Source organism: Desmodus rotundus, chromosome 1, assembly GCF_022682495.2.
Source record: "Desmodus rotundus isolate HL8 chromosome 1, HLdesRot8A.1, whole genome shotgun sequence".
NCBI classification, from domain to species: Eukaryota; Metazoa; Chordata; class Mammalia; order Chiroptera; family Phyllostomidae; genus Desmodus; species Desmodus rotundus.
In genome coordinates, this window is record NC_071387.1 from 30,579,248 (window position 1) to 30,598,405 (window position 19,158).

General features: G+C 55.0%; 1 protein-coding gene across 4 annotated transcripts in view; it reads left to right on the forward strand.

Annotated features, from left to right (window-relative positions):
- PAX5 (paired box 5) overlaps positions 1-19,158 on the forward strand; it is a 170,738-nt gene that overhangs the window by 132,162 nt on the left and 19,418 nt on the right. The gene's annotated exons all lie outside the window — the stretch shown is intronic.

Consider the following 19,158-nt stretch of genomic DNA (forward strand, 5'->3'; position numbering starts at 1 on the left):
TCATTGGCCACACGGGAAGTCTGAACACAGAGGGGTGCAGGACCTGGTCGAAGGTCGCCCAGCCAGTGGGGAGTGGGGGCCCTCCCCATCCTCTCTCCTCCCACCCTCCCTTTCCCACCCAGTTTATGTGACATGAACACAAGGAAGCACCGCTGAGGTCCTCTCCGTGGCCTTATTCCGTGGAAATGAGGACCACGTGCTCAGGGCAGACAGCTGTCCTCTGGTGGGTTTGTCACTTGATTCTCAACTGAACACCCTGTGGCCATTGAAACCTGATCTCCTCGGGCTGGCAAGGTGTCAGTTTCTTTCAAGACATTTGGAAAGGAGGCCACCCTGTGTGCTTCCACGGACGACACATCACACAGTAGTGGCTGGGGACTAAGGGCACAAGCACAGCAGGGACCCCCGAAGTATTGTCTTTTTGAAAAATGTTTTAAAAAATGATCAGTGGAAAATCAGGTTGAAGTGTAGTTACACTTCTCGGAAGGGCTCGTGTCGCCCCTTGTTCCGAGTCACTTGTAGGGGCCACACCACGCACTCAGCGCTGGGGCCTGCACGGCCGCCCCCTCCCAGCATGCACCGTCGACTCTCTCCGGGCCTGTGAAAAAACCAGGCTGGTTACTTCCTCCCTCCCCACCTGGTGGGTTCCCCCTCCCCACTTCTCCGAGCCTCACAACGGCTCTGAGAAGTAGGTGGGTGAATCCATCACCCCGCTTTCTTGGCGAGGAGATTGAGCCCAGGAAGGGTTTGGGACATGCCTATGTCACCCGGCAAATAAAAAGCCTGACCCAGGGTGAGCCACCCTTAGACCTAGGCAGAGGGACCGACTCTCGCCCTGCAGGCCTCCTCCCGCTGATGGCCGGCCATAGGGAGTCTGCGGGCCAAAGGGATCTGTCTGCCTGGTACCTGAGTCCCCCGCCTTTGTAGCCCCACTAAGGGTGCTGTCTGAATAGCCCCAAGCCTCCTCCGGCCTCTTCCCCGACCTATGTCGCAGCCGTGCGTGCCCCGGGGCCAAGCGCTGGCTCCTTGTGGGGGTGTGGACCTGAGGGCTGGGTGCCCCCACCTGTGTGCGAGGCCTCGCAGGACAACGAGGGGAGCTGGGGGTGGGAAGGGAAGCAGGGCAGATGGTAGCTCAGGTGGGCTCACCCCCTGCAGCCAGGTCCTGGTGCAGATGCCAAGGAGTCCCCGAATTCTAAATTCACTCCTGGCTTTCCAGGTTATTACGAAGATGTGTTTAACAAGGTAGGAGGACAGAGCATGTTTCATTTAACGGTTTGTTAGCTTGATTTATGGCTTTTAAATACGAGACATATGGGAAGCGGCCTCTGGGTGTGCTCCTGCCCTGGGCCTTGCCAATGCCAAAGAGGTCTGCCAAGGTGAGACCCGCAAAGCCTTTGCCTTTTCTGCTGCAAAGATGGGCCATGCGGAGCAGAGGGAAATATTAAGCATGAGGCAACTAGATCGTGGGATACCCCCATCCTCATTTCCCAACTATTAGCAAATCGGGGGATCCTCAGGAGAAGGATCTGAAGCCACATCCATTAGTGGCCCTTCGAATTTTTGTAACATTTTTAAGAATGCAGAGTGCTTTCCTAGGAGCCCCCTGATGTTACCACCCTTGAGGTAAGCTGGTCTGGAGTGTAGCCCCCATTTTCCAAAAGAAGAAGCTGAGGCGCAGAGCAGCTGGGGAATTTCCCGAGGCCTGAGTCTGCAGTCCAGCACTCCTTCCTCTGTTCTCTGCCGCTGTGCGTGCTCTGAGTTTGTCCACGCAAGCTTCTCAGTGCTCCCAGGGGTGGGCGGCAGTGGACTGACAGGTGGAGCTGAGGCCTCCCCGCTGCAAACACCAAAGAGGCCGAGCTTGGAGAAGCCTGGCAGAGCCCCCAGTGGGAACTAATGGCAGCTCCTTGCCCATTTATGGGGGCAGCAGGAATCCCAGGCCGAGCCTCACCAACCTGCTGGCAGCGGCCGGGCAGGCGCTACCACAGTGGCGTGGTTCCCCTGAGACTCTGTCCCCACAACAGAGGGAGGGCGCACAGTGTGCTCCTTCTGTGCACGTCTCTCCCCTCCCTTTCTCCTTCTCTTCTCCTCACACACCCAGCACTCGGTCCGCGCCAGGCTCTGTGTCAGGGCGGGGAGTCTGCACTCAGTGGGCACCGTCTTCAGTTCCTGTTCCTCAGTGTCCAAATCAGTAGCGTGCCTTTGGGACTGCTTCCAGCATGACTTTGATATCTGTTTCTTGGATGGCTTCACGGGATGGTGCTGGCTCGTGTGCACGGTCTTTGCTGGAACTGCCCCCAGGGCGGGCCCACAGGAGACGGCCCACCTTTCAGCAGAGCCAGTCCTTGGCCTGCCATCCACGCATCACTGTGGTCTGTCCTCAACTTGCCTTCCTGGCCTCCTATCCCAGCCTGTCCCCATCCTTGACCACTCACTGGTTCCCAGAATGACTCACTGTCCCTGGTCAGTGTCCCTCTTGGTTCTGCACCCTCAGCTTAGACCACTTCCTGTCCGGGCCTGTTAGGATCCAGTGGCACCCTCTCAGGGCTGAACACACATATCACCTGCTTCACGAAGCCTTCTGGGTAGCCCTCCTCTGGGGGTAAAGCTTTACACTTGGCTTTGCTATGCCGCGTGGCCCAGTGTGCTTGTGGCCCAGTTAGCTATGCCACTGGGAAGTGACCTTGTTGAGGGCCAGGCCCTCTGCCTTACTTCTCTTCTGTGCTCTTTATGGACCCTAGTGCATAGTAGGTCCTTTAATGGGTGTTTGCTAAGGGAAGGGGTCAGGGAAAATCAATATTAACCCATGAGTTCATTTCCCGTGTCTGCTCTAAAAAATTACTACAAACTTAGTGCCTTAAAACAATAGAAACATATTTTCTCCTTGTCCTGGAGCCCAGAAGTCTGAAATCAGTGTCACCGGAACAAAATTGAGGTGTTGGCAAGGTCTGGAGGCCTTGGGGTAGACCCACTGCTCCCCTCATCTACCTTCCTGTGGCTCCCAGCGTTCCTGGGCCTCTGGCTGCATCACCGCAACCTTCAAACCTCTCTCTGCTCCGCCTTTACTGCACCCCTCCGCTGGAGGTGTCAGATCTCCCCCCGCCTCTCTTATAAAGATTCATGTGACTGAATTTAGGGCCCGTCCACATAGTGCAGGGCGATCCCCCCATTTCCAGATCCTTAACTTAATCACACCTACAAAGACTCCCGCCCCCTGCCTTTGTTGGCTATGGAATTGACATTCACAGGTTGCAGGGATTAGGATGTGGGTGTAGCACAACCTGTTGGAGGATTTCACCTTCACGTATGTTCAGATTTCTGATTCAATACCTCTCAGGCGTCTGGACCTGGGAAGCATTTCTTTGATTGTGAGGTGCTGAGGGTGATGCCGTTCCGTAGGGGCTAGGGGCCGGAGGTACAGTTTGGAGAAACCAGCCAAGAGCAAGGTGTGGGGAGATCTGCTTATGGTGCTTTTGTCTCTCTGAGGCTATTCCAGGGCGATGTTTCACTGTACGGGATGTCCTCTCTTCCCGCCTGCAGGGAATCCAGAGAGAAACTGGAAATCCTCTGAATTGCTTTTCCCAGGCTAGGTTTTGGGACATTTGGCTGCCAGGTCTTCCATTTACAAGGGAAGGCTTCCATCTGTAAGGTTTGTTTTTAGGACAATGGAGGGAGATTGTCTCAAGGGTACATTCCAGCAGCCCAAATTTTGGGCCTGAAAAAGTAGACATTACGTTTTCCTGTATTAAATGCCAGCCTGTTGGCTTGGATTCTTGTTTATTTGAATCCTGAGTCTGCCGTTAGGGTGCTGCCTGCCCTTTCTGGCTCAAAGGCATCCTCACATCTGCAAACTGGGCTCCTTGGTCTTCCCCAGTGTTTGTGGGTCTAGTTTCTGCAGCTCTGTGGACCCCATACAGCCCTGTGCTGACCAGTTACAGGGAATAAAGCCAATACAGCCACCTCCTACCAGCTCCTAAGGGAGACAGTTTTCAGATTTTATTTTTATCAAGTCCCAGCCAACGCCAAAACTCTCACACCAAAGATTCTGTAGTGTCTTGGCCAGTGTAGCCAGTTGATTCTTGTCTGAAGATAATTGTGCAGTGTGATATATACCGACATGGCATTTGAAATTCTTAAAAATTCTATGCTGGGGGAAAAGGAAGGGGCGCTCCCCGCCTTTTGGCTTTAGTGAGTCCCAGGAGCAAGGTAACCATCTTTGAGATGAACCAGTCAAGGAACACCAGCCCCCAGGGACCCCCAGGCCCCACATGCTTCTTACTTGACTCCTTTTTGGAGGCTTCAGGCCAGAGTGCCAGGAAATCTTGACCATGTCCTGTTCGCCCCCCAGAGCTGTGATAGACACGATGCTGTTTGAGAGGAGGCCCTAGAAGGAGTGTGGTGGGTCCTCAGGTCCTCGGTCCTGGGCGCTGTACTTGCCATGGATTGGTGCTCACCATTTCTAGGTGCCTTTCAATCAGATCACTCTTTTAACTGATGGCTTTTGTTTTCTTGACGAAGTTGGAGGGTGAGGAGGTCTGGAACAGTAGCAAAAGCCCAGCAGACACAGGACCCCTACCCCTGCACTGGGTTCTGGCAGGTGGTATGAGAGACAGGTGTGATTTCCTCTGCTTCCAGGGCTCAGCCTCTCCCTGCTGCTCCCATTGATGGCCCCACCTGCCCTGACCCTCTCATCCCTGTGGGTTTCACCTCCTCAGAGGGCTCTTCCCTTTGACCCAAAATGTATTAGTCTCCTATTGCTGCTGTAATGCATTACCACAAACAAGTGACTTAAAACGAGAAATTTACCACCTTACAGTTCTGGAGATCAGAGTCCAAAATGGGTCTCGCAGGACTCAAGTCCAGGTGTGGGCCGTGTTCCTTCTGGAGGCGGCAGGGGAGAAGCGTTTCCTTGCCTTCTCCAGCCTGTAGATACTGCCCGTGTTCCTTGTCGCAGGGCCCCATCCCTTCAGCGCATCTTCACAGCTGGCAGCGCTGGGCGGAGTCGTTGTCTTGCTGGTTCTCACTCCAGCCTTCCTAGCCCATGGATTTGAAGCCTTGGGATGTTATCCGACTCACTTAGGTAATCCAGGATAATCTCCTTATCTTCAGGTCAGCTCATTAGCAACCTTCATGCCCTATAACCCGCCCTGCTCACAGGTTCCAGGGTTAGGATATAGACAAGTTTGGTGGGGCCTGTTGTTCTGCCCCCCACACCATCTAAGCCAGGACCCCCACCATGACTCTCTGAAAGCATCTCGTTCTTTCACTTGTGATGCTAAGCACATGGAAAGAACTTAATCAGTGCTTCACTCCTTCCTGGTCAGCCTTCCCCTCAGGTCTGTGCAGTACACGAGTGTTGCCCGTCGCAAGGCTCTGTCTGCTCCGCTCACCACTGTGCCCCAGTTCCTGGCCGAGTGCCTGGCCCGGAGTAGCACTCAGGAAATATTAATTAAAGAAAGAAGGCTCTGGGCTGGCTGCCGTGAGAGCTGGGGCAATGCCCCTGAGGATGCTGGGAAGCTTCGTGGTGAGACAGGGAGGCTGGGTGACTAGAAGCACGGGCTTTGCTCCTAGTCAGACTGCCTGTTTTGAATCACTGACCTTCCTCTCTCACTAGCTGTGTGACTTGGGGCAAGTTATATCACTTCTCTGTGCCCTAGTTCTTCCTCATCTATAAAATGGGGATGATGATAATAAGAGTGAGCATGAAATGATGCAATACCGTATTTTGCCGTGTGTAATGCATGCCCATATTTAGTAATACCCATGTATAATGCGCACCCTTATTTTTCCCTCAAAAAAGGGGAAAAGTGGGCAAAGAGCGCGCACTGTACCTGGCAAAATATGGTATATATAAAAAGCCTTAGAACTTTGCCTGGCACATATTGAATGCCTTAGAAGTGTTCATTGTAGTGCTGCTGCTGCTTGTTTATACTGAAATTCGAGCCGGGTATGGTGGTGAGAGGGGAAGCCTAGCAGGCATGCCTAAAGCTGGCCTGGCTGAGTCGGCGTTAAATCAAGAGCTGCCCAGCAAAGCTCATACCCCATAGATCAATGGGAGCATCAATTAGAGAAGAACCCAGCCACCATCAAGGGCATTTCCAGGCAGGAGTGGGGGCAGACGCTGAATGCTTCAGGTCTGGAGAAAACTGAGAGGCACCTGGGGTTGGTCCAATTAGGAATCATGTCTTGGTGAAGGGGGATGGTAAGCTATGCTGTGGCATGTGTACCCTTGGCCATCTGAAGAGGAGGGCAGGGGCATTGGGAGTGGGGCAGGGGCCCAGCCAGTGGCTGGGATGGGTTCACACGGGTAGGGGTGTGGCCTGCCCGCCCAGTGTGGGTAAATGGGGTTGACCGGAGGGGACCTGATGGAGGAGGCTGGTGGCCAGCACGGTTAGGCTTTGACTTGTCAACCTTTGGAGGCCAAGCAGACATCTAGGCGAGGCCCTCTGCAGACAAGTGGTAAAGCAGGTCAAGAGCACAGGGGCCAGGTCTGGCCAGGACAGGGAGAAGTGAGGGCTACTGTGGAAGGATTGTGGTTTCACTGCTGCTGAGCTGTGTGACTCTGCACAAGCTCAAGGCCTCTCTGAGCCTGCTTTGCCTTCTATTTTTGAGGATCATTTGAAATGATGGCTGTGCAGTTACTGAGGCCCCAGCCATGTGAGGCAGGAAGGATACTGAGTTCTGGAGGAAAGGAGATGTGGGTTTCCTCTGTCCACCTTAAGCCGCTCCCAACCCTGAACTTGCAGACTTGGGGGCCAGGAGACTCAGCACCAGGCAGAGGCTGAGCTCAGCCAGGAGCTCCCTGTGTGACCTGACATGCCGCTTCCACCCTCTGGGCCAGGGGTAGAACATTCTCTGCACAGCTCCACAGGCGTGGTCGGGACCAGTCAGTGTGAGTCAGAGGGACCCCTTTCTCAGTCTTGTATAAAGCCCCTTCCCCAGAACTGGAACTGAAGATAGGGGAATGGGCAGACTCGGGAGGGGCCAGCAAAAGCCAGTGAGGCCGGTGGGACAGGAGCATCAGGTGGGAGATAGGACCAGTGCTCTTGAAATGCCTTCCTGGCCCAAGCATTGGTTTAGGGAGTGTTTGCTCAGGGAATTAATGGTCTTTGTTCTTAGCTCTTACTACCCCCTCGACAAGGCTTCTGGTAGTTCTGGGGCCTGGGTACTCTCAAAGCTCCCTACACACCTTTCTTGGTGCACAGTTCTCCCACCTGTTGATCGTTTCTGATTCTTTGCTGCCCTCTAGTGGCCTCCAGCCACTCTGCCACAGCAGGAACACAGCATTTACCCCAGGGGATGCCAGGTACAGCCAGGATGAAATGGCAGGTGGCCATTTATTTGTTCATTCATTAATTCTTCAAACATTTCCTGAGAGACACCGGGTGCTAGTTCTGAGCTAGGTGTGGTGTTGCAGATACAGCCCCTGCCCTCAGGGAGCTCACAATCTAGTCGGGGAAACACAAAATCATCTTTGCATGCTATGTGAATAGCTAAAATCTAGGTATGCGCTGAGGAAATGCACGGGAGGGGGCTGCTGAGTCTGCTGGGACAGTGTGTGGGGTGGGGGAATCAGGGAAGACTTCCCAGAGGAGGTCATTTGAGCTGATCAGGTTGCAGTAGCCATCCAGCCACGCATCCATCCAGCCATCATCCATCATTTCTTCTTTTCTTTCCTGCTTTCTCCCCCCAATCCTTCCTTGCTTCCAACATTTGTGAACCATCTACATGTGTCAGGCACATGCCTTGGGGGTGCAAAGGTGAAAGCCACGGCCCCTGTCTCTGACAAGTTCTCAGTCTGTAGTTCAGACGGCCAGTCAATAAGGACCTAGGGCAGGGGTGTCCAACATTTTGGTGTCTCTGGGCCACACTGGAAGAAGAAGAGTTGTCTTGGTCCACACACTAAATACATTGAGACACATAATCACAAAAAGTATCTCATGATGTATTAAGTAAATTGACAACTTTGTGTTGGGCTGCATTCACAGCCATCCTGGGCTGTGTGCGGCCCACGGGCTGCAGGTTAGGCACCCCTGAGGGGGACAGATATGGTAACAGCTAAGTTCAGAGACTCTGGGAGTACAGTGGTGGGGGGGGCATCCTCGATTGGGGGTGTCAGGCAGAGAAGCCTCCAGAATTTTTCTGTAGGAGAGCTGGGGCAAGGAAGGGCATGTCTGAGGCTGCTTTTGCAGGGAGTTTTGCTGAAATTGAGAAACGATGGCCACACCGAAGAATGGGGCAAATTAGAGGCATAACTAAAGCGTCCCAAGTCACCCATGGTGCTGCCCTGGGCCGGGGAAGAAATCTAGGAGGAGATGAGTCCCTGGCGTGGCTTGTCCCTCAGGGAGTAGCCCATGTTAGCAGTGGGGGGTGGAGTGAGGAGGGAGAAAAGGAAGGATTCCGGCAGGGCACAAAGGTTCTGAGACCTGCTTTGCTTCTGTTCACACTGGAGTCCTTCCAAAACCCAGATCGAATTTACTGGGGTCATCTGGCTTTTCCCCACTGGAATCTGGAGCTCCTGTCTCCAAGACCTCATCAGCTGTCAGCCCTCAGCTGGACCTACTGCCACAGCTGAGTCTGTGGGCCAGTCACCTGGGACACTGCTCTCCAGAGAATTTCTGGCAGTGCCCGGAGCCTTTGGGGGCCAGAGAAAACTTCCCAGTGAAGCCAAATAGCCTCTGTCCATAAGCTAATTCCACCAACAAGCCACCCCACAACCTTCCCTGTGCCTTATAGTCTACACAGGGAGCCAGCCGCACCTTTCATCCCCAGCTGCAATTGGAAAGCACCTTGTGGGGTTGGGTGTTTATCCCCGTCTCAGAGGCTTGCTAGCTGAGTTCAGAGAGGTGCCATGCCTCACCAGGGAACGCAGCCAATCAGGGGCGCAGCGGGGCCTGGCGACTGGAATTCATGTCTCAAGTTCACCCGGGCCCTGGTGCCCATGAAAGTGAGAGGGAATGGGCTCTGGGCCTTGTTTTCCATGAGGCCCCGCAGGGCTGTGGATGGCCCTCCTGACCCAGAGACCTTTTATGGCCCAGGAGAAGCCCTTCCCAGCTGGGACACCAGGCAACCACACTTCAGATTCTAGTATATGCCCTCTACTCCCCATCTTCACCTGCCCGTCTTCGACCCATCCTGTTAGGCCCCAGTCAAATGATCTGTCTTGCAGGAAGCCTCCCCTCCCCCAACAGGGGCCCCATCTCTCGCTGAGCATAGCCCGGGCACTGCCCACCCCACAGCCAACCCCTGTCGAGCTGCAGTGACCAAAGGCTCCCACCTCCCCGTTCCTCCTCTCGGATCCGCCACGTCCTGTTTGCCTAGTCCCTGCAAACAGTAGGCGCTCAATGCATATAGGTGGAATTTATTTGAATGTGGACGTGCCCCTTCCAGCACAGAGTCAAGGGCTTAGAGTCCCTCTGTGTGATAAACAGGCCTCAGCTCGCCTTCCACGCCCCCACTCGCTCTTCCAATATTTGCTCTGGCTCCTCTCTGGAAGACGCTGAGACAATGGCCCTTGTTACCCTCTGCTTGAGTTATTTATTTTTTTCACTTTTCCCTCCTTCCCCTCTCGGGGGACTCGCCTCTCGCCCTCATCCCTCATGTTTTCTCTTTCACTTGACTGTCACTCTCATTGTCCTCCCGGGGCCGGGAGCGCAGGGTGACAGGCAAGGGGAGCCCAACCGGGCTGGGGAGGCTGAAAATATAGTCATTAATGGGACCCGCGAAGCCCAGATGTCCTCCCTGAATGCGGGTAATTTGTTTTTAATGAAAAACCACGCGGTGACCCTGAACAAATGAATTTTCTTTATAAGGAGTCTCTGTGCGGTGGCACAAATAGCGGGCCCGAGTGGGGAGACTTAGATCCAGGGTGGAAGAAAGAGAGAAAGAAAAGAGGGGAGGAGTGGAAAGGAGAGGCAGAGAGATAAAGCAGGGAGGAAAGGAAATTTTAAAACGGCAACTGTGTTATCATGTCCTTTTGTCTAAAGAGCAATCCCAGGTCCCATTGGGCATTGTCCTTCCGGAGCAGGATGTGGGGCTGTCGTGGCCCCTTCAAGGGCTTGTTCACAGCAAAGAGAGGAATGGCAACCACCGTCTGGAGGGGTCTTTACAACGTACAAGCCTCTTGTTCACGGGGATCCCAGAGGATGCCCACGGTGGCGTTAGGAGGGTGTGGTTATCGGCCCCATTTCACAGAGATGAAAACTGAGGCTTAGGAAGAGTGACTTGGTGGAGGTCACACAGCTAGCGAGCAGGGGAGTCCAGGTGACAAGGGAAAGACTTTGAGGATCTGGGGTCTGAGGCTCAGAAACACTGCTAAAATCCAGAAACTGCTGCCTCAGAGAGGCAGCGGCCAAGGCCACGGGAGGTGCCGGGTCTGTGCAGAGGGGCTTGAGTAGAAGCAAATCCCTGCGGCGCCGGGAGCTGTCTTTCCATGCGGGTTGTGTGAATGAGCAGAGTTCCTGAGAGCACTTTGGGTGGGAAATTCCCGGGAAGAGGACTCCCCAAAAAGGAGCCAGCGTCACCTGGGGAAATGGCTGCAAGGGAATTGGAACCTGGAGACCAGGTAACCCAAACACTAGCACCCAGGACCTTGTGGGGGGGGTGTAGAGCGGGTAACTGGGGACAGCAGGAAAGGCATTGACTCAGTGGAGGTCCAGGCTGAGAGCCCTGCCCCTGGGTTTGGGGGAATCCCCCCAAAGGAGAAGCACTGAAGGCCCAGATTGGGGTGCGTCTGTGTGGAGTGAGGAGGGGTCAGTTTTAACGCGTATGTCCCAGGGGACTGGCGATGGCCCTTGTGCCCTCTGCAGCCACTCCTCCTGTCATGGATGGACAGGGCTGGATACCACGGAAGTTCAGAACTCAGCCTGGGAGTGTGCAGATGAGGTCAAGGAGAAGACTTGTTCAAGGTCATACGGCATGTCAGAGGAAGAGCCAGGCTGCCCTCTTGCTGTGGTGGCAGCCTGCCCTGTTGTCCCTGCTGGGCCAGTGGGGAATATCAACCCTCCCCCCAACATACACACTTTAGCCCTTCAATGAAGCAACGGAAAGGAAGTATTTTTCCCCTGACCTGAGGCAGGCCTAGTGTCCCTGGGGTGGCCCCTGGGGTCCTGGCTTCTAGGTCAACTCAAAGCAGGCCTCATACCCCACCTACCCCAACTTTGTTGTGTTCTCTCTGAGCCCACGTCCTTCCCCCGGCCCCGGGGCCCTGGCCAGCTGCAAAAGCGCCTCCTGGATTGCAGGCAGTTTCCGTCCCCAGTGCCCGTCAGGGGTTCCGCCTGGGACCTGCAGGCCACGCCAAGGCCTAGTTCCTCTGCACTCTGCGTTCTTCCTAGAGGTGGGCAGCCAGACAGAAATGATTGTTTTCTTTTCCTGGGTTCAGTTTCCCTCTGGAAATTGTGACCCAATTAGAAAATTAGGCAAATAGAAAAATCTGGCTGCGGCCTGGCTGAGGTTATAAAGTCTCAGCTGGCATTTAGGGCTCTGCTTCCCACACCAGTCTGTGAGCCTGGCTGGCCCGGGCGCCCTCGGCACCTGGCGCAGACTTTTCCCGGGGCTGTGCTTCTCTGCGACTGATGGTTTATTCCCCACTGACTTCCAAGCTGGGCTTGAGGCAGCTTCTTGGCCTTTCAGTAACATCCGTTCAAACCTGAAATCCCTGAAATAAAATAGGAGGCCTGCCTACGGGTCACTTGGAGAGGCCCAGGCGTCCCCTGCTGGCCCTGCCCATGAGCTGACTGGCTTTGAACAAGCTCCCCCCCCACCCCCACCCGGTGGTCCTGTGCCTGGAACTATCCACACTTCGATTCTGGGAGCAGGGAGCTCGCATTTTTGGAAATAGTTTCTGTCTGGGTACATTCCAGAGCGTGTTTCCAAAAACATACTTTTAATCAAAAAGCAGATCGCTAGAAAAACTGGGACAAATTGTGATTTTGACAGTGGATGATTACACATTCCAGAAGGGGTTGCCAGGTGGTAAATAAGCTCCTCTGGTTAGGTCTTGGATTAATTATACCGCCAGTGAGCTGACCGGGTGGGTCACTAATTGTCCTCATTTGTGGGATAAGTTCTAGCCTTCCTTCCTCCCTTCCTTCCTCCCTTCCTTCCTTCCCTCCTTCCTTCCTCCCTTCCTTCCTTCCCTCCTTCCTTCCTTCCTTCCTTCCTTCCCTCCCTCCCTCTCTAGTGCTGTTCCCCTCCCTCCCTTATTCCCATCTCTCTCCTTCATCTCTCCCTCCTTCTTTCACTGACTCACTCACTCATTCAATCATTCAATCAGTCATTCAGTCATTCATCGCACAATCCCTGAGCTCCTCCTGAGTGCTGACCAGTTCAGAGTAGACACGGAAATCCTGAATTTCTCAAGACCCAGGAGTGTCTATGAGGAGACTCACCCACGTTACCTGCTCAGAATGGAAAGAAGCCAGCTTGAAGGTGGTGGTTTTGTGGGATTGCTAGGCCCAGGGACCAGACAGGAACTCCTGGGGGACCACAGAGGGTGAGGTTTGCAGGATGCAGGAGCCGAGGGCTTGACGGCCAATGGGGAGGGATGCTCTGGCCCGTGGCCAGCTCACCCTGGGTCTCCCCGGGAAGGCTCCAAGAGAAGCCTGGCCCCTTCAGATCTCCCTCCCTGAACCGGGTGCCAAGCCTGTGTGTACAAACGGGGGGCTCCGTATTTAGGATCGGGGAGGAGCAGGGAGCTGCCCTGAATGGCTGCCCGCTTTGGAAATTTCTATGCATTTGTAATAACAAAATTACCATAATTTGCTCGTTAACGCAGCTAGATCAGTCAAGCATTGTTCCATCGCAGGGAGGCCACTGCGCCTCTCTCTGTACACTCTACACACCCCAGCCAGCCTGCCAGCCCGTTAGAGCGCTGGAAATTAGCATGCAAATGGTCCTAATTCGGTGGGCGAGCTGTCAGGCAGCGCCTCTCTGGCCTTGTCTCTGTGAAGGCCCTGACAGCCCAGCTCCAGCGCCAGCCCACCCTCCTCGCTCCAGCCAGGAGGGGCTCCGAGGGGCACCTCCAGACTGACAGCTTGGCGGCCTCCCTCCCTCCGTCAGCGCCATCAGGCCTGGCGGCAGCCTCCCTGGGGAGCAGGCAGGGCCTGCCACCATGCTGGCCAGACTGAGGAGGCAGGCAGGCGGGTGGGCTGGTGGGGGAGGCTGGCTGGGGCTCAGGTCCACCAGTCTTGGCTGGACTGGGGCAAGGGGCAGAGCTAGGGCAGAGGGGTGGCCTCCGGCTCGGGGCCCAGTTGGGGCACATGGACCCTTATGGCTGATGAGTTTTGAGAGTGTCCCCGGGAACTCTGAGGCACCTTCCCCCACCTGCACATCTATAAAGAGTAAGTTCAAGTCCTGCCTTGCTCTCCCTTCTTTGTATTCCAGGGCTGACCTTAACATATCCCTGCTCCCCTTCCCCCACACCTGGAACATCGCTGTCCAAATCTGTGCATGGAATTCCTCCAGCTGCAATGGGGAATGTAGTGGAGAACGGTGGGGGTGGGGGATGGAGAAGGTGTATGGTGTAGGTGGGACATCTTGGGCCAGTGCTCAGCACCTTTGGGTCTCAGTCCTGCCTCCAGGTTTACTAGCCTATGGGGGAAGTCACCTTCCCCACTCTGGACCTCAGTCTCTGAATTTTTATGGTGGAGGCACCTTTATGTTCTTCCTCCCAGAGTCGTCTGGGATAAGAGGGAGGAAGAGGCCTGCTCTGCAGCAGTAGCTGACATCGAGTGCAAACTTCCGTACCCCAGGTCCTGTGCTAACTGCCTGTCCTTCCCCAAGCTGCATACTCTTCACAGTAACCCCATCAGGCCAGGGTGGGTGTTGCTCCATTCCATAGACGAGGAGGCCGCAGCCTCAGCTCGCAGAGTAACTTACTTGTCCAAGCAGCAGGACATGACAGAGTCCAGTCTTCCTTTCTCCAGAGCCCTTTTAACGAGAGGAAATGCAGGACCCTGAGAGCCAGATCAGGCCTCTGCCGTGACCCTGACTGGACTGATGAGGCCCCCTTGCAGGCAGCCTGTGCCTCCTCCAGTGCTTAGCACGTCCTCAGCACTAAAATATACATGCGCTGAAAGAAGAGCACCCAGGTGGGCCCAGGTATGACTGCCTTTGGGGATCCACTGTGTCCATCCTTATGTTCCCCTCCCGATGTGTGACAGCAAAGTGACGAAGCTGCTGCAGGAGAAAGAGGTAAAGCCAAAGGGCAAAGTTCCCCCCAGGCTGTCCCCAGGCTGTTTCTCCAGACCTTGCCCCTTCCTCCTGCTGAGGGGGTGCAGCCCCATGCCTGGTGGGGTGAGTGGAGAGCAGGCTGGATCTCAGTCCCCACATGCCCAATCAGCTGCTGGTTCTTGTGCGTGAACAGCCTACTCCTCCGTACATGGCTGCCAGCCACCTTTACTGGGTCTCTTAGCTTTCAGATAAGTGGAGAGATGAGAGAGACCCCGAGAAATTCAAAACCCCAGCTGGCTCCTGGCTGCCTAGGGAGCAGAGGGGGCTCATGAGCCCGTGTCTCTGCTGCATCACAGCACCACCCATCAGCCAGCACAGAGCCTGGCACCGAGCAGATGCTTGGGCAAGGTTTAGAAACCACACTGAGTAACACGTGGACCAAGAGAGAAAATAAACACACACACATGTACACTCATGCAGGAAGGAACTGAAAGCCATCCAGCCTGCCTATCTCAAAGCAAGTGCCTTGAGCCACGGGTAACTCTTCATTTCCATGTGTCTTTTCCTTTCCACCTGCTCTTTGTTTTGTTTATTCGGGACCCATGACATGAGCCTGATGGAAATTTGGGTCTCTGTGTACCAACCTCTCAATAGCCACTGCTGAGCTGTTCAGAGCATCTCTTGGAGAGAATAAGCCCTGTCAACCACAGGATCCAGGCAGGCACTGTGAGGACAGCTCAGGGACACGCACACTCCCACCCCAGAGGGCCAGGCTGGGGACGGCTGAAATTCCCTGGCCCAGGCCAGTTTGGTGCCTGCAAACTGCATTTCTACTGGAGGAAGAATTGCCCAGGCTCCCCCTAGTGGAGAGTCGGGATGCGTCGCTCTCCCGCGTTCCCGGTGTGTGGCAGGACAGGACAGGACCACCTCCCTTGCTACACCCCTTCTCAGTTTGGTAACAGCTGGTACATCCATGCTGTCATGGAATCCTCACCACAACCCAGCAGGTACTCTCAGTTTTTGCTTTTGCTATAGGCTCAGTGAGAGGAAGGGCATGTCCCAAGGTCATATAGAGCCAGCCAGGGCTAGAATCCAAGGTACTTTCCCTTCCACCCAACAGCTCACACCTGGCCTCACTCCATGAGGGTCCTTGGTGTTGGCCAGCAGACCATCTGCTTGCGTGGCCACACAGCCTGGCCCTTCCCAGCTTCCAGGGCATTAGGCTCCAATGACCAGAGGTGCCCACTCTGTGGGTAGATCAGTCTTGTAATAAATACTTGCAGTAGCTCCCTTCCTGGTCTCTCCACTCCCACCCTTTGCCAGAGTGAGCCCGTTACAATCTGAGTCAAGCCATGTCCCTCTTTTGCTCACTCAAAGTAGAGGCGAGAGTCTTCATCTGAGCCCCGCCTTCCTACTTCTCTCCTTGACCTCATCTTCTGCCTCCCACCCCTCACTTCTCCCAGCTACACAGACCTCCTCGATGCTTCTCCAGCACACCACCCACACTCCTGCCTCAGGGCCTTTGCACTTGCTGTTCCCTCTGTTGAGAGTGCTCTTCTTACAGATATTCACATGACTCTCACTCCCTTCAGCTCTGTATCCAAAAGTCATCTCTTCAGTGAAACCATCCTTAGTCACTCTAAAATTTTACTGCTTTATGTTTTCTCCTTCACACATACTGTATGCTTTATTTTTAACTTGTCTTGTTTGTTGTCTGTGCCATTCAAATATAAACTCCGTGGGGGCAGGAGCTTTTGCCTGTTTTGTTCACAGCTGTATCCTTGGTGTCTAGAAAAATGCCTGGTCCTTAGTCAACATCTGGGGAATGAATCAGTGGATGAAATATTGGCTGTGTGTGCCTCGCATCGAGGTAGACACACTCTGGGTCTCCCCAGCACACCTGTGGGTCCCTTAGGAGGCTTCTTTACTCTTCCTTCCTTGGCCCCTAAAGATATCTCCCCGCCTCTCCCTTCAGGTCCCTCCCTACAAAGCCACCTCTCAGCCAGGTCTGTGGGCTGGTCCCGGAAACACAGATGAAAGTGTCAGTTTAATTTAAGAAGGGAGCGATCTCCATCAGCACAGCAACTTCGGGGCTGACTCACTCACTGCACTCACGGGGAACCTGAGGCCTGGCCTGGGGAAGGCCATGCTCCAGTGACTCCATGGTACAGACAGGACTTTATCGGGGCTCTTGCCTCCCAGCCAGCCGGAGGGCTGATCCTGATTCACGCCCCTCCACAGAGCCCGGGCCTTATCATGCTGGCTGAGTGATGGTGGTGGCTGCCCCGCGACCTGCTTGGAGGCCACCCACGCTAGCCAGCCCCTCTTGGCAGTCAGTCTTCTTCCAGGTCGGCCATTTTGGGGCCACCTTTTCAGAGGGCCCGGGGACTAGACGCCAATGTGCCTCTGAGGACACCGGGAAACTCCTTAGCGTGGGTTGTGCTTCTCAGGCTTCACTGCACACAAACCACCTGTGGACCGTCCCTCGGAAGTTCGGTCAACCTGGAGCGAGGCCCAGGCTGCTGCAGCCTTTCTGACAGGCTCCCCAGCGCTGCTGCCGGCTCCCAAACTCACTGCACATGGAAGCACTTCGGCAGTCTGGGCAAACACTGAGACCTGACCCCAGCCAGAGATTCCGAGTTCGCTAGCACGAGGCGTAGCCTGGTCTTAAAAACCGCCCTGCATCCGGCCCTCTGGGGCAGCTCCACTGTGGGAGAACAATGCGGCTTAAAGAGAAAGGGGTTTGTTGATGTGGTGAGGAAGGGTGAGGAACTGGGGGGCTACATGCCTCCAAGGCAGCCTCTGGAGAGGGCACTGGAAGGACTGAGTGGGGGTGCAGGTCCTGAAGGAGGGGGAGCTGCTGAGACCCTGAGGCCAGCAGGGGGGAGGGTGGCGAGCTCTAAGAGCCCCTCCAGGCAGAGGAGCGGCCAGCAGAGCTGAAGTGACTGGATGACCCTGCAGAGTGCCATCTTTGGCTCTGTTCTTGACCCTGACTTTGATAGAGAAATAACTCCCCCATCCCCTCCTCTGCCCAGCCTGCCTCTCATACCTGTACCCGCTCTCTGGTCCCCAGTCACCCAGGAACCGAGTAATTTATGTGTGTGTTGTCCCCTCCTGCAGACTGCGGGCTCTTGGTGGGCAGGAACCGTGTCTGATTCATCTCCGCCTCCCCCAGGCCCTGGGCGGGTTAGGGGGTGTGGGCAGGAAAGGTGTGTGGAATTGAGTGCAATCCTTGGGGCGCACTGGGGCTCCCGGCCTCTGCGCGGCTGCGCTCCCAGTACACAGCAGCGCCCGCACATCTTGGTAGTAATTGTGCAGGTAAATCTTGTCTGGTCTTCTCGCAAACACTTGGTCAGGCATTCCATAAATATGTCAGCAGCAGCATTAAAATTTGATGGCAGGAGGCACAGGTCGGGACTAGCACTGTGACTTCCCAGCAAGGTATGACACCATCACCTCCCTCTCATTAGCCAGCGGTGGGGACGCTCTGGCCTGCTTGCTGAGCCAGACCCAGCCAGGGGCAGGCGATTTCTTCAGAGGAGGACCCCTGGCTGCTCTGAGGGACAGGCCAAGGTCTAGGCCACAGAGAAGTAACTCAGCTTTGGGCTGACGTGGGGCCGAGAGGGGTCCTTGAAGGCTCTGGGAGTGGGCCGGGAAGTTGGAGGGCCTCAGAGCTGGAGGGGGCTGGGGCCACTTTTTGAGTCTGGGAGCGGAGCTGGTAATAGGGGCTGGGGACTGGTTTCAGCTTTAGAGGCAGCCTGGTGGCAATTGTCGATTTGCCCACAGAAAGGCCTCCCAGAACACTTTAAAAGGGCATTGGGTTGGTCTCATTCAAGCAAGCAAAGGGGCATTTGGGCAGGAGTCAGGGAGGAAAAGTATTCCTAGTGGCAGAGACGGGAAACCAGTTTTGCCTGCCTCCCACCCGCCGGCCTCCAGGCTACATGAACATGGGAAGGACAGAGACAGATGAGATCGGGGTCCTGGCTCCTAGGTCAAGACTTCCCCTACAATCAAGAATTTGGGGTGCTTGTTGAAATATGAAAAAAAATCTGGAAATATAATTTGCACTAGAAAACAAGCCCCAGGGCGCCCTGTTTTTCGACAGCCCCACAGAGCATGTGCTGCGTGCCGAGGACTGAGGGGGGCACCAGGTAGCTCCTCACACTTTGACTCACGACAGACTTGAGTATGTCGGCATTAGTCCTGAGAGTGCTGTCATGCCGCGTCGCCCACGAGTATCTCAGGCTCAGAGAGGCAAAGTGATGTCTGAACGGCCACACAGTTCAGGGGCCGAGGGGCTCTGACGGGCCCCGGCAGCTCCAAGATTGCAGGCTTCCCCTCACCTCAGCTACCAACACAGAGTGAGAGTCACGGCTGCTCTCGGTCCCCGTGCAGAGCATCGGTGCGGCCTTCTCACAGTTATTTATACAAATCATGATGTGGCTCAGACCTGGCTAAGGGTTTCTGGGTGTGTTAGCCAAGGTCCTACATCAGCAGTTGCCTTGTCAGGGGCTTCAGCGAGAGGAGTCGGGCCTCTGTGGCTTGTTTCCGCTGGAGGGCACATTGTGTCCTGCTGAGCTTCTTCCTGTTTTTGAGGAGCTGGAGACGGGCCTCACCCCCAGGCTCCTTTCCATGGGGATGGGGCAGTGCATTTTGACTGTTTAGAACACAGCCAGGACTGGTGAAAGGTGCACAGTGACAGATTTCAGTAACCCATGAAATGATTCAGCTTCAGTGTCCTTCAAGGACCAGGTCACCGCCACTTCCTACAAGAAGCCTTCCTGGATACCCCAGCCAGAACAAATTATAGCTTCAGGTCTGTTCCCAAATCCACCCTGCCCTTTGCTAGTACCCAAATGTCTAGTTCTGCGTCTAAGAATCCCCTTAGATGCAGATAGTTTCCTGAGGCCTGGGGGTCCTAGCACAGAGCTCTGAGTGGAGTAGGGCTTCTGTGAATGCTGAATCGAATGGACTGACCACAACCCTCAA